The sequence below is a fragment of the Eurosta solidaginis genome, chromosome 5 (assembly GCF_040869045.1).
Source record: "Eurosta solidaginis isolate ZX-2024a chromosome 5, ASM4086904v1, whole genome shotgun sequence".
Taxonomy (NCBI): Eukaryota; Metazoa; Arthropoda; class Insecta; order Diptera; family Tephritidae; genus Eurosta; species Eurosta solidaginis.
Genome location: NC_090323.1, coordinates 185,861,889 through 185,878,124, shown reverse-complemented (window position 1 = coordinate 185,878,124; position 16,236 = coordinate 185,861,889). Strand labels below are relative to the sequence as shown.

The window sequence follows — 16,236 nt, the reverse complement described above, 5'->3', positions numbered from 1 at the left end:
CGTAAAAGTTTTGTGATGAAAAGCCTTGTCCCACTACATAAGTGTGGTAAATCGAAATAACGAAGCATAAATATTATGATATTATGAGCTCTTTTTTAAGGATCAATCATTGGGGAGAAATTTATGAGGGCTCAAAAGAGCTAATAAACTCAATCGGATATGCACAGCTTGGGACTCTTCCACGACTGTTTTAACCCGAAATAACCCACGATTACCATATGGTAACGCAAAAGGTGTCGCTATATTTCCATGAATTAAATCTAAACTGCACAACAAATTTACAAATGAAAAACGCTATTTTATACAGAATATCCCTGACTTTCAGAAAAACAAAGCTTTGGTTAGTCTGGGTTCAAATAGTGAAGCTATCGTACGTCAAATTTAAGTGAGAAAAAGAAAAGTTTAAAATTCCCGTTTCTCAATATGGCACGTCTGTAAGTACGCGATTATAGTAATAATTTTTAAGAACATTTAAATAAAAACTATAAAAGCCGGTAACTAATGAAATAAGTTATTATATTTAAGTTAATCTTTTGCTGGAATTATTTAATTTCTAGTTCTTTTTTACATTTTATTTAAGGCATTGCCATATGGTAACCGTGGGTCAGCTAGGGTACAGGTTTTTTCTTCGTATTTCATGGGATTTTCTGTGCTAGGGTACAGTTTTCTACGCATATCAATGGCTTTTCTGTGCCTTTTTGTAAATTTATCTGATATAATCTGCAGAATTTTTTAAATACTACGACTTTCAGAGGTTTATCGGCGCAACAAATACTTGATTACATTCAAGATATACCAACCACTCTTTATATTGAGCCTCCTGTAGGCGGAAACATATCTGGCGAAGAGGATCTGAAGATGATTGTACTGGAATCCCTGTTAACGTATGCCCCGTTTTGATCAGAGCGTACATATTGTAGTACCATCGAATCGTAGCCGTTGTTCTGATGAAAGATGAAAAGTTAGTGGGCGAACAGCATGTATGAAATGCATCGTAAGACTTTGTGTTAAGTGTTTTGCAAATTATCATACCAAATCATGATTTCAGCCACCTATATTTTAGTTCAGAAAATGTCTTTCTATTATATTTTTTTAAACTTACACCCCTATTATGAACTCGTACGATACACGATAAACGCTTGCAATATGTTCTACCGTATTATGAAATAAATTCTAGCGTGTGAAACTCGATCGTTAGCGTTTATCGTTTATCGTGGTATTGCCATACGCTAACTATCGCATACGCTGTTCAATTTTCTACGCTAGCTATCGCTTATAAATTTTTCCACGATACGTTGGGAACTATTTAAATAAAAGTAAATATACAATTATTACATAATCCAAAATAATCCAACTACAGCCTCATTCCCAACACTCTGTTGCAACACCCTGGGCAAGAAGCCTTAAAGTGGCACAAACCTTCAAAATATTTGGGATGGATGGCCTATTTTTACGGGCGCGCAAACTGCCTTCTATTTGTGTTAAGACATACTCTGACATCAATTTTGTTTCTTAAACTTTTTTTACTTTTAGTATGTCAAGTACTTACAGTGTAGAGTTCATTTCAAGAAGATTGGAATAATCTCTCAATTTTCTTCTTTCTGTGGAATCTATGCAAGTTTCGTCAATTTGTTCATTTGAGTTTATATAAAAGGTAACAGAGGTTGCATAAAACATTTTATTATAACAGCTTTTAAAAACTTTTGCCACTTTTACGTACAAGACAAATTAATTGTAGTATTTACGTTTTGTTTTGCTATCTGTTTCGTATAGATTCACAAAAATTTGTAAACAAAACTCTGCTGTCATTCACAATAGTACATCTATCGGAAAGCTGATTTTTTACGATACGCTAGGAAGCGTTTATCGTCTATCGTATGAAAATTCATAATAGGGGTGTTATTCTTTCCTTATTTACGATTTAATAAAACAAAAACGTCTCTTTTTTGTGAAATAAAATTTAAAAAAAATGTCCAAAATAGTGTATTCTTTCATCAAAATCCTGTACCCTAGACGACCCAGGATTACCATATGGTAACGCTAGTTTTCCGGATTTTCCGGAAAAGCGTAACAGTGAATTACAAAATGGACACCATTTTCGTGTTCAGGAGGTCAAAATCCAACTAAATACAAGACAAAAAAGTTATGGGAACTACCGGGTTAATAGAGTGATAAGTTGTCTTGGTTCTAGTGATATTAACATCCTCATTTTAAGGTGCCTAAAATGCCTTTTCTCAAAGCAATTTATAGTTTGTAAAGATATATTCAATATTTGGTAGAAGCATTAGATATTAAAGCTTCAGGTGATGTTATAATTTCTCAAAAATTTGCAGAAAAAGAAATCAAATATGTTAGCAAAGGAATAGGAATTTTGCCATAATTAATTTCAAGAAGCTATTTAGCAAAAGCTGCTGCTGAAGCGCTTCCGCCAAAATGTCCTCTTATATTTCTAAAGAGACTAAATTTTTGTACGTAAAGCCGTCTATTGACGAAAAAGCACGGATTTTCTTCAACTTCGGCTGTTCCAGCAAAAAAAGAACAGAAAAGCACCACCTTTGGGATGATCATTACACCTTAAAATTACATCAATTAATATCAAATTAAAGAGACATGTTTTTATCCGGTTCCTCCTTGCATATCCAAAAATACCAACCCTAAAGATAACTGAAAGGAATACTAAAGCAATAACAGCCAAACCCTACTCTGCAATCAAACTTTACGTGTTGAAATAACCTAAGTCTTTAAGGCAGCCATAGTTCTGAAAGTCCCATTTGTTTTTTTTTTTCATTTCCATATATTACTGGTGATGTTAGGACTTAACGTCATATAGCTCCACTTAAATTCTCATTATTCCATTTATATGGGAGGTGCCACGCCCCCCTCTCCCCCACCCCACATTTTCTTGAGGGTGTTAGGGATTGACCTCATATACCTCCTTACTGAATTTCAATGTTCTAGCATGAATACCTTCTATGTAGTACCAAATATTCATTTTGCATGGAAGGTGCAACGCCCCTTTTATATATCGATATTATTTTTAGCCTATGACCATACTGGGAAGGCTTCTAGTGGGTGTTTCAATTTTGGTTGTGATCGTTCGATCTGTTTAAGAGGCAACCCGATCCATACCTACGTAGATACATACACAATTTAAATTTTATATATGTATATACAGAGATAAGTAGATGTTCATCCTGTGTCGCTCTAAGCAACATTTGCCTTTGGAAATAAAATATTTTTAATTAATTATATCTCATTAGAGTGATGAAAAAGAATAACATTAACTGTTATTATAACATTGTTGTTATTTTCTTAATAACAATTATAATTGATTGCGCTGCATAAAATGTGATTTAGCAGTAAATTGTTATATTAGTATTTGATGTTTTGTCCATTTAAATACACCATCCTTCTCAGACCATGCATATATGGACTTCAATATCCCCCTAAAGAGGGTAGGGAAGGGAAAACCTTTAGAAACCCGAGGGCAATGAACTGGTAAAAATTTCAGAAACGTGTATCAGGAAGACAGGGACAGCGTAAAGAGGTTACCACCGTAGATGAGTTGGAGGAGTGCAACAACTTCTTATCAAAGCCACTGACAACTGCGTACAATAAAGCTTGTCCTCTGAGAAGATTCAAGTGGAAAGCAAAGCCATCTTGGTGGGGTAAGGAGCTGAGTCTTCTTAGAGGGCAGCTGAAAGAGAAAGATATTTTTAAGCTATTTAAAATCGCGGAAAGCGAGGTGTGCTGGGACTGTTGGGAATCTATGTATGCTCATACATATACACATGTATGTACTTAAAATTAAAAAGTTAATAAATAAATGTTTTGCTATAACATCGCATTATATATACATAACTTGATCATATTCTTGTAATACGATTAGCATTTTGGCATAGATAACGAGTTTCTGTAAAATAATTGTATATTTATATTAATATCTACATACGTACATACAGACATACATAGAATGAGAATCTGAAACCATAAACAAATACCCTGCAACAAGTCGTGCGACTAAACCCTAAGCAGAGCGGTCTGCCATTGGTCTCATTTGTCCACATTGGGGTATAATTGATCGATTCTAATCCCTTTTGTGTATATTCAGTCAGTTTGAAATTTATGTAGTCATTAAAAAAAAAAACAAAAAAACAGCAACGAAGTGAATAAAATAAAAGCATTTAATGTGTTTAAATAGCATTATTTAAGAAAAATGCGTAACACAAAATCAGGGAAAATGACCATTTAGCAAAATGAACCTAGGGTAAACCTGGAATGTGTTTGTATGGCATGGGTTTCAAATGGAAGGTATTAAAGAGTATTTTAAAAGAGAGTGGGCCTTAGTTCTATATGTGGACGCCTTTTCGAGACATCGCCATAAAGGTGGACCAGGGGTGACTCTAGAATTTGTTTGTACGATATGGGTATCAAACTAAAGGTATTAATGAGGGTTTTAAAAGGGAGTGGCAGTTAATTGTATATGTGAAGGCGTTTTCGAGATATCGACCAAAATGTGGACCAGGGTAACCCAGAACATCATCTGTCGGGTACCGCTAATTCATTTATATATATAATACCACGAACAGTATTCCTTCCAAGATGCCAAGGGCCTTTGATTTCGCCCTACAGAACTTTTTCATTCTCTTCTACTTAATATGGTAGGTGTCACAACCATTTTACAAAGTTTTTTCTACAGTTATATTTTGCGCCAATAGACCAATCCAATTACCATGTTTCATCCATTTTTTCATATTTGGTATAGAATTAAGTGCATTTTTTTCATTTTTCGTAATTTTGGATATCGAAACAGTGGGCGTGGTCATAGTGGGATTTCGGCCATTTTTTATACCAAGATAAAGTGAGTTCAGATAAGTACGTGAACTAAGTTTATTAAAGATATATCGGTTTTTGCTCAAGTTATCATATTAGCGGCCGAGAAGAAGGACAGACGGTTACTGTGTATAAAAACTGGGCGTGGCTTCAACCGATTTCGCCCACTTTCACGGAAAACAGTTATCGTCACAGAATCTATGCCCCTACAAAATTTCACAAGGATTGGCAAAATTTGGTTCGATATATGGCATTAAAATTATTCTAGACGAATTAAATGAAAAAGGGCGGAGCCACGCCTATTTTGAAATCTTCTTTTATTTTTGTATTTTGTTGCGCCATATCATTACTGGAGTTGAATGTTGACATAATTTACTTATATACTGTAAAGATATTAAATTTTTTGTTAAAATTTGTATTTAAAAAAAAATTAAAAATGGCGTGTTCGTCATCCGATTTTGCTAATTTTTATTTATCATACATATAGTAATAGGAGTAACGTGGCTGCCAAATTTCATCATGATATCTTCAACGACTGCCAAATTACAGCTTGCAAAACTTTTAAATTACCTTCTTTTAAAAGTGGTCGGTGCCACGCCCATTGTCGTAAATTTTACTAATTTTCTATTCTGCGTCATAAGGTCAACGCACCTACCAAATTTCATCGCTTTAGCCATCTTTGGTAATGAATTATCGCACTTTTTCGGTTTTTCGAAATTTTCGATATCGAAAAGGTGGCCGTGGTTGTAGTCCGATTTCGTTCATTTTAAATAACGATCTGAGGTGAGTGCCCAGGAACCTACATACCAAATTTCATCAAGATACCTCAAAATTTACTCAAGTTAGCGTGTTTACGGGCGGACGGACGGACGGACGGACATGGCTAAATGAATTTCTTTTTTCGCCCAGATCATTTTGATATATAGAAGTCTATATCTATCTCGATTAGTTTATGCCGTTACGGATTACCGTTATGCGAACAAAGTTAATATACTCTGTGAGCTCTGCTCAGTTGAGTATAAAAACATTAAGAATAAAAGAGGACTTGTCCGCCAGCACCCATAGGCGAACAAAAGAGACTTGTGTGTCTGTGGCTGTAGAGGCACAAAGAGAATATGTCACTACCCGTATGGATACAAAAAGGGCCTATCGGACACTTCCCATAGGGTTAACAAGAGAAAGTGGCGAACAGTACAGAAAAGATCTATCGGACAGTACCCCTAATGGTATAAAGAACACCAGTCCGCCGTTCAGGTATAAAGAGGTAGAATTTGTCTCTCCGTATTACATGCTCAAACAAAAGAGACCACTCCAACGCATATAAAGAGATAAGAACTGGCTATAGTCGCATACTCTTCCCGGATTGCATAATTAAAAAAGCTTTGATTTTAGCTTAAAAGAAAACATCAAAGAATTAATTGAATAACAAATCAAACGGAGGTTTTACTAGGTTAGGTTAGGTTGAACTGGCCGGTCCATGAGGACCTCACATAGACTGATTGAGTCCGTAGTGTTACCAGAAATTTGTTTTAACGACCAAACTGAAAAACCATATCAATAACCAGGACCTATGTTATAAAATAACTCTGACAGCTGCATCACTCCTAATAGCTGGAGTCTTAGCCTGGCAAGTACAGGGCACGAGCACAGAACGTGCTCGATCGTTTCCTCCTCCAACACGCACTTCCTACATCTGCTATCACTGACCAAGCCTAATTTAAAGGCATGTGACGCCAGAAGGCAGTGTCTAGTCAGAATACCCTTCATGAGTCTATAGTCCTCTCTTTTTAATGATAGAAGCAACTATGTTAGTCTAAGGTTGTAAGACCTACACATAATTTTTGACACTTTACAGCCCGGCACTTGAACCCACGCCTTCCCCGCTTGGTCGATCATGTGCACCTCTCGCCTTCGCTTAATCTCGCTCAATCTAATTGTGATGTCTACGAAGCAAGCTTCAAGGGATGCGCCCTTTTTAGCTAGTTCGTCCGCTTTTTCATTCCCATCTATTCCCACATGCCCTGGGACCCAATATAGATGTATGTTTCTCCCTGTCCCGATTTTCTCCAGAGATACCTTACACTCTAAAACTCATTTAGATGCTGTGCTATGCGAGATTATTGCCTTAATTGCTGCTTGACTGTCAATATAAAAGTTAACACGGTTGCAGCTTAATTAATTATTCTCTTCCAGGGTTTCTACTGCTTTGGTTACGGTTTTACTAAATAAAAGATGATACAAATTTTAATATTACAAATAAATTATTTTTAGTGCTCTTTTAGTTAACTTATGCATTAAAGAGTTTTCTGAAGGTGGACAAGAATTTTATTATTAGGGTGTGCGTGATTAACCCAGCTGCTTTTTTTTCTTTGCTAAATTTTTAGTTTAAGAATTTGACAAATTATGGAACGTATGAAAATAATTAATATTGGTGTATTGTAAAAAATGCTCGTCATCTCTTCCCAAGCTTGGTTTGGAGACAAACCAAAAACGGCGTTGTACCATTTTCGAAATTTGACAAGTGATGTCAGCAAATCATTCCAATATATGGGAGCGATTATCCGGCATCCGTTGTCAAATTTGGTTTGTGTACAAACCGGTTTCGGTGTTGTGCCATTTTCAGTGTAATTTTTAGTTCCTTCCTTCAAATCTCCCACCATCTGTTACATGTAGCTATACATCTTCAATTACAACCATACACATCTAGCAATAAGAATACTTCATAGGCCTCACGATCCTTCTTCCCAAATATTCTAGAGTACGTTCTCTCGAATACTCCTAATTTCCTTCGACACCAGCTATGGTTGAATCCGTACATTAGGACAAGTATGGCGCGAAATTTCTGCAGCATAATTCTGCTCGTCGCGAGAAGTCTTTGCTTTCCTCTGCTCAGTCCAATGTTCCATCCAATCATTACCATCACCATGAAGAAAAGAAGTATTAAGATAGAAGAAGAGTACTCTTTGAAACTTCAGGGAGAGTAACAACTTTCTATTGTTGCCTCTGCATGTATTCGTATAGAGTTTTGCCGCACAGCGCATCGTAGACATCGTTAAAAGTGACAAAACGTCTAAAACAGTCTTTACGAAGACAATTTTTGACTTTCAGGTACAGAACATCAAGTACCTTTCGAGTGAGAAATGGAAGGACATTACAGTTAATACAGACGGTTAAAAAATGGAAAAGTGGCTAGGCTGTATTGAATCAACCTGCTAGTCAATCAGTCTAATCGACTCTCCGACGTTTGGAGTGTTGTCCAGACAAAGATTTAAACCACAGATATAGTTGCTTAATTTCTTCTTATAATAAAAATCTTGGTAACCAACGTAACGATATTTATTGACAGCCAGGCTGCCTCGGTGTGGTGGTAGCGTGCTCCGCCTACCACACCGAAAATCCCTGGGTTAAGTTCCGGGCAAAGCAACACCGAAAATTTAGAATAAGGTTTTTTCAATTTGAAAAAAGTTGTTTTTAAGCTTGGTCGCCCCTCGGAAGGGAGAGCGTATTTCTGCCATGAAAAGCTCCTCAGTTCAGATGCCGTACAGAGGCTGCGCAAAACATGTAGGTCCCGTCCCGCTAATTTGTAGGAAAATTTAAAGAAAAGCGCGACGTAAATTTGAATAGAAGCTCTTCCTAAAATCTCTTTTGAGGTTGTCGCGCCTTGCTTGTATATATCTAGGCTGCTTTAGAGACAACGAAAACCTAACTTGGTAAAACTGGGTTTCTGAGAACAGTAATATTGAACGGAAAGAACATGATGGGATGGCTAGTAAATGTTTCGAACTAGGGTATATGGAGAAATCGACAAATACACTACTAAGACAGCGGCCTTGCTTTAAACCAACCAGAATTATTGCAGGTCCAAAAGATTGTAGTGATTTATGGATATGAAGGGTACAGGCTTCCTACTCAATTTCGCAGTGAGAACCTTAAGGGCGTCATAACAGGTTCAGTGTTCTAGGCTTGCGGTTCATATACGAATACATGTATTTTCTTGAAGATTAATTAGGAGAAGCATGCCAATTTTGGTCCCCATATATGAAGAGTGCCTTTGGCATGGCTCAATTGAAGGTCTTTCGCGGGGACATAATTCCGTATGAAGTTGACACTGAAGATAGTGGAAGGGGCAGTACAGCTCCTGAAGTGTGTGAGATCTGCAGCACTCTGCATATTCTATAAGCGAGTAGCCAAGCGAAGAGCCTGCTCTTTAATCAAGGTTGTACTGGTTAGTCCGTTAGGTTCTCTCATTGACTGAATTATCCTATTGTCCACAGGAGTCTAAAACGTGAGGCCAAAGAAGCCATCTTCTTGGTCTCGGCGTGCATGCCACATGACAAGATGATCGCACCTCCACAGCTGAGAAATTTTTAAACAACCGCGGTAAGCATGCTGTAATCATTTCCAATGCTACCAAAACAAAACATTCGATGTGGGGAAGACGGTGACAGCCTTTTCCACTACACCCTTAATTATAATCTAGTAGTTTAACACCGGCACTACGAATAGTAGAATTTTTTTGTGTTTTTCGATGTAAGCGAGGTATCAAAATGGTCCCTAAAAGTCATAAGCAGGTATATTGATGTAACCAAATGGTTTGAGTAAATACACGCTCTGAATACAGCAGCCTAGTAAATAATTTCCTCCAATACAAAGTGCTTCGTAATGGCACCAAGAGCGTTACTTGGGCCGGTGTCTTCGACCGGGCAGCATTGCAATCAATCAGCTCGAAAGTATCTGGTTGGGCGGATGTACCACCACATGACAATCACCCAAGGTATTCACAGCATGCCTCGAATTGACGTGTGGAAAGTACCCATGTACGCCCTTCTACCTAACCTTAGCTCAAGCGAGATTTCGACAAAATCCAGTATTGTTAAAACTGTATATTTAAAACGAAATGCTGTGACACGATGACAAAAAAAACTGCAGAACAGTATTCAAATATCTAACTGAATACAGAAAGTGGATCGCCCTAATACGCATTCAAGTTCAAAGTCGCTGTAAAACTATAAAAGGTTTATATAAACGGAAGTAAGACTACTTTAAAGTAGAAATAGCTTGCTGATGTAAATGGCAAACTGCGTAGATTGAAACAATCCAACCTTCTAACCTACCTCAACATTTAACATAATTTAAATATCAACAAAAATCAAAGCCAACTTAACTTGATTCAAATGCAATTAAAAAAAAAAAACAATATTCATTTGAACAAGAGATGGCCGTTAAGGTTTTGGATAAAGAGCTCAGCAAATCTCAGCAGAAGCAGTAAAAAGTAAACCAAAGTTCATCTTTTGATAAAAAATAAATAAATAAATGTAAGGCGCGATAACCCCCGAAGATATTTTAGGCCGATCTTCTCTTCCTATTTTCGTCGTGCGACAGGACCTACTTGTTTTTTTGCCGACCCCGAACGGCATCTGCAAGGCAGATGAGTTTTCACTGAGAGCTTTTCATGCCATAAATACACTCGGAGTGCTTGCCAAACACTGCCGAGGGGCCACCTCGCTTAGTAAAATAGTCTTCTAATTAAAAAAACTTGTTTCCAAAATTTTTATGCTGCTTTTCCCGTGGCGTGAACTCAAGATCTTCGGTGCGGATGGCGGAACGCGCTACCATCACACCACGGCGGCCGTCAGCTTTTGATAATAATGAAATTAATTTACATAAAATGTTAACGGACAGCATTACAAACCAAATAGCTACTAATGTAATTATGTACTCGGCAACCAAACACAGCGTCAACATTAGCGTAACGTTCCGTTTAAGTGCGCTTCAGTTGGCACGTTTGCCGGTTGCTCTTGCGTGTCAACGTCGCGTCGTTGGCTGCTGTTGGCATTTTAGATGTTTAAGTTGTTTTCAAACTTAAATGTTTTTCTTCCTCTTTTCAAATATTTTCTAGTTTCGTTTTGTATATCATTCGCATATTGGCTGGTTTTCTTGTTGTCGGCTTCTAATATATCTTGCGGCGGCAAATCAAACAGATTGAAGCTGTGCACTTTGGCTTTCGTGTCAAAGGCATCGATTAGCCCTCAGATATTTTATTGTTAATTTATTAAACATTAATGAGCTGGAAAGAAGAAGCACGAAATACAGAAAAAATTAACAAAATGCAGCTAATTTATTGAATGTTAATGGTCTTTTTTTTATCGGAAACCGTCAATAGCTTACGCCTCCGTTATATAATATAACTATGGCACAAACAGTTATAGCTTTTAGAATAAAAGTTTCGTAACATAGCAAAGGTCATCAGTCTGTATTGCGAACGATAGCTCAAAAAAAGGAATTGTCTCTTTGCGGTTTTGTTAGCAATTACATTCTCTATCATTTGCGATCGTTTCCTACGTCGGGAACGCAGTGCTTCTCGATGTCCCTGTACCGCGGCATCGGTGTGAAGTGATCTGTTCGGCCATTTCTTGAAGAAATCGGTGACAGTTTAATGTTAGTTCAGTACTCAAAAGGAGTAAGAGCCAAGGTGTTTGATGGCCGCATGGCTTTCGCTGTTGGTGTTTTGGTACGAGTACATTCCCTAGTTGAAGTACAGAGTATTGTACAAGTACCTTCTCAAGTATCGAGTACCGAGGCACTCGTACTCACTGGTACTCAAGTAAAAAAAAAAAACAGCTGTACTTTTGTAAGTTTTGCTCTGACTATTCCAACCAAATTATATTTTGAGATTTCCTACATTTGGCATTTTTGAGTTCTGATATTAAAATTCTTCAAAAAGAATACTTATTAAATTCTGCTCTTAAATTGCCTTCCGGTAAAAGCTAACGTTTGTTAATTTTAAGAAGAATGGCGATATTCGCCGTTGCATTTATAGCCAATCTGAGAGTCCGCTGCTTCAAAATACGGGTATCAATAGAAGTAATTTGTAAATGTGCCAAGGGCAGTTAGCTGATATCTACAAAGAGTAGCCAAGCTGCCTGGTCCGGCAGCTTTAAAAGACTTAAAAATGTTAGCTACATATTTAATACTTTCCTCGCTGATGGGTATATTTACAGCCTAGTTTGCTGCATGTGCGCTGTGCATCTTTCTCGGAAAATCTGCGTTGAGGAACAGCTCAAGTGTTTCACTTTTTGTCTTTAAAGGCACACACCGTAGCTTGCAATGTCGCGACACTTTCGACTTCACTGCAGAAGTTTCCCCACGAAGTTCTATCCGCCTCTCCACGATTTTTTTGTATGTGCTTAGGTGATCTTTGTATTCCAGGCGTTGTGACTCATTATCGATTCTATTGGCTCTATTGAACTTTTCTCTACAGGATTTCCGAAGTGAGTCCAAGTCATGGGACCACAAGTGAGGTTTCAGCTTACCGCATAGCTTTGGCACTTGACAGACGTGTTCTAGGGCACTTGAGAGTGCTGGTGTAAAGATCGCTACCAGATCAGCGGTCAGATCATAGAGCGTCATTTCAGGCTTCATTAGGCGCAGCAATAACGGATGTCAAAGTGCTTTGAAATAGTGGTGCACTGCCCAGCAAAGCTCAAGTAATTATACACGCATTTAAAGTATTAATTTGAATTGTTAGGAAGACTGTTTAAGTCACAAAAGTTTAGATTAAATCAAATAAAAAAAGTAAAGTTCAACTGCGTCCTTTATGCGTATCCACCAATCGCTAATACCTACCCTTGCTACAGCACGGTTTCTCTTTTACATTATCATTCATTTCCTAAGCTTGCACAATACCTGCACTCATTGAAATAGATTGAGTTTGGTTATGTTTTGTGGTAACCACTTTGGAAAGCGCAGCTCACTTGGACAACATGAAGGTCCATTGTGATACATTATAAGATTACTGCGACGTAAGTTAAAGCTACTTAGCAATCATGTAGTTTCAAAAAATGCCGATATCGAACCCGGATAAGTCCATCTCCTAGTGTACCGTGACCGACATACTTTCGCCCAGATCTGGTAAAAGCTAGACAATCAAGCATGCAGTGTCTCGATAATATCACCCCATCACCCTCCATGCATCTGCAGCAAGAAGTATTTCGATTATATTGAGACGGAACGCTTGGACCTCTGGATAGTTCCCTGTAAAAACTCCAATAACAAATGATAGGTAAACCTTTAAACACTTTACAGCCCCACACTTGAATTCATAACTTCCCCGCTTGGTCGATCTTGTGCACCTTTCGCCTTCTTTGAATCTCGCCCGAACTAATTGAGTCGTCTTCGGTGCATGCTTCGAGAAATGCGCCCTTTTTAGCTACGCAGACCCTACTCCTTCCACTACTTTTGAACAGATGGAATGTACAGAATGGCATACAGTGCAGCCGTTGGGGTTGTTTTCACGGCTTCCGAAGTGCTAAGCATTGATAGCCCGCATGAGCGTAAATGTTTACATATTAAAAATTCCACCAGTTCTACCTGATTCAACTTTTTTATAAGAATCACATTCTCGGCACTCTTTATCGAATAACTTAAACCTCATATTTTGTTGTTATTCGGCACATATTTTTGAATTCTTTATGCTTAAGTCAGCTATTTTTTTTTTGTTTTTGTTTGTATTTCTGTATATATGTAAACATTAAGTATATGTTTATTCATACATATTTACGTACATGTGTAGTGACATTAAATTGGGTTATTTTGTTGTTGTGCAACTTTAGTTAAATAGCATTAAATAGAGATATTATGTCTTTAAACTTTTTATGAACTTTTTAGTATTTTCACCCAAACTTATCTTTTTTAATAGCTAAGTTTCTTTTGTTGGTCAGCTTTTGCTAATAACATTTACAAGCGTATAAATTTGTAAACACACACGTCTTGTTCCGTCCACAGCATTCCTTCAGTTTTTATCTTAACTCAAATATAAGAACATGCTGAGCCCAAAATCACATTCACCTTCATCTCAATCATACAGTTCACAGTAAATATTTGTGTTTAAGTAATGTACAAAGTTTACTCATCTATCAGTAAATGGGAAAGTTTGGATATTTGGATGTTTGTCCAGACTTTTGTCTTTGTGACTCAATCACGCAAGAATGGCTGGCCGGATTTGGATCAAATTCGGCACACATACAGCCAATAGTCTAGATGGATCTACTAGCTATATTTTTTTGAAAAGGGGGGAGTCTCCGCACCCGAGGAGCAGTTATAATTTAATTATTGTATTTTTTCGTCTATGTGAGTGAATCACGCCAGAACGGCTACACGGATGTTGATGAAATTTGGGACAGAGACAATAGTCTACTGGCGAAATTTTTTCGTACATGGAAAGGAGAAGGGGGTCCCCCGACCCCTTCGAATAATTGCATTTTAACATTTTTACACATTATAACTTTACGTATACTGACCTTCACCAATATTACAAACTAAATGGGTCAAATAATTCGAGGGCTTACAACGTGAGCAGTGACATCCTCCCCCTCCCCGCCGTCTCCTCACCCAACTGGTGCAAAATCTATAAATTATTATAACTCAATATAAATTTTCTCCTAAATCAATAATTTTTGGTATCTGGATCATACAGATCGAGATCTAAACAATTTTGCAAAAACGATCGGTGGTGCTCTCCGTCACCTCCCGCCATCAGCCCTCCTTCAATTGTTTTTATTTACACGCTTTTATTAGCTTTACCTGTATGTTTCTTTGTAGCTCTTCATTTGATCCAACGCGCCTGCTGCCTTATTAACATGGTTTTATAATTAGCTTCAAGTTATTTGTAATCCCGTCAGGGTCATATCGAGACACTTCCGGGATTTTTTCAGGATGGTATTCGGCATCCGTCCGGGATCCCGACAGGGTCATTTTTTATGATAGGTTTAATGATTTTTGATTAATAATATTTGTAAAATTGATCTTATCACAAGTTGGCGGTGCCCACCCCCTTTTTAAAATATTTTTTTTTAATTTTTGTTAAGAGTCTCAATATCAGTCCACACGTCAAATTTCAACATTCTAAGTGTATTATTTACTAAATAATCAGGTTTTTTGTGTTTTCCAAAATGTTATATATATAAAACGTGAACATGGTTATCATCCGATTTCGCTCATTTTAAATACCAATGTACTATTCTGGGTCCAGATAAGCTCGTGTACCAAATTTGGGGAAGATATCTCAATATTTGCTCAAGTTATGGTGTTAACGGACAGATGGACGGACGGACGGGCGGACGGACATGGATCAATCCAATTTTGTTTCGATACTGATGATTTTGATATATGGAAGTCTATATCTATTCCGATTCCTTTATACCTGTACAACCAAACGTTAACCAATCAAAGTTAATATACTCTGCGTGCAAAGCACTCTGAGTATAATAAGTATTGAGAAGTGTATTCTTCTATCATATAGGGACTGTAAGCCCATTAGTTTCCGTCTACCAATGTAAGAAGGAAGATCACTTTGCCACGGTAACTTTCTTAGAGCAAATTTCGTGAAAACTGTTTGAACTCTTTCGATTTTGTTTGAGTGGGTTTCATAGTATGGGCACCATATTAGAGAACAATACTCTAGTCTGCTTAGAACAAGATATATGTAAAGACCTTATAGTGTGCAAGGATCTCATAAATCCGTTGAATTTCTTCTTATGAACCCTATCATAGAAAAAGCTTTTGATACTATGAAGTCAATGTGTTGAGAAAATTTCAGCTTTGAGTCGAAAATAACACTCAAATTTTTCATTTCGGTATTTCTAGTTAGAGCACAATTGTATATTGTAACTAAATATTATGTTGTTACACTTCCCAGAGAAGGTGACACCCCAGCATTTATTGATGTTCAGTTTGAGACAATTCAAAGTGCAACACTGATTAAGTGAATTGAGATCAACTTGTAACTTATGACTATCACTTGCATCACGAACGGTACAAAAAAGTTTGACGTCATCCGCGAACCTTAGGCACTTTGCGAATTTAAAGCAATTACCTGACCACGCGTCGATAAATAGTCTTGAGGTTGTATTCCCTAACTTAATAAATAATTCCCTGTTTGACAGAAAACTAGCGAATAAATTAATGAAAATGCTACTAATTCCGTAACTTCGTAACTTTTGCAAAATTATGGTATGACGGACCTTATCGAAGGCTTGGGGAAATTCTGTGTAAATCACATCAAGTTGTTCCTGCTTTCCGAACGCACCCACTTACTATTCGTTAATAGGGTCAAGTTCGAACAGGTTGATCTTTCCTGGAAGAAGCCGTGTTGATGTTTAGAGATCAAATCCCGAACCTGGTCAAATAACTTTGACTGGATTATATAACTAATCGAACAATTTGGCCAGCGTCCTCTCTGTAACGATAGGCCTATAATTACAAACATCATTACGATCACCAGACTTAAAGGCCGGAACAATGGGACATAACTTCTACTGTTCGAGAAAAGTACCCTTATTGATTCAATCCTGGAAAAGCTGGGATATGGGATTAGCTAAAGTATAGCAGCAACGCTTGAAAAAT

General features: G+C 37.3%; 2 protein-coding genes across 3 annotated transcripts in view; both read right to left on the bottom strand.

Annotated features, from left to right (window-relative positions):
• The window catches only part of LOC137251842 (G-protein coupled receptor dmsr-1-like), a 604,920-nt gene that overhangs the window by 433,342 nt on the left and 155,342 nt on the right, over positions 1-16,236 (bottom strand). The gene's annotated exons all lie outside the window — the stretch shown is intronic.
• Positions 1-16,236, bottom strand: part of LOC137254347 (uncharacterized) — a 46,571-nt gene that overhangs the window by 7,767 nt on the left and 22,568 nt on the right. The gene's annotated exons all lie outside the window — the stretch shown is intronic.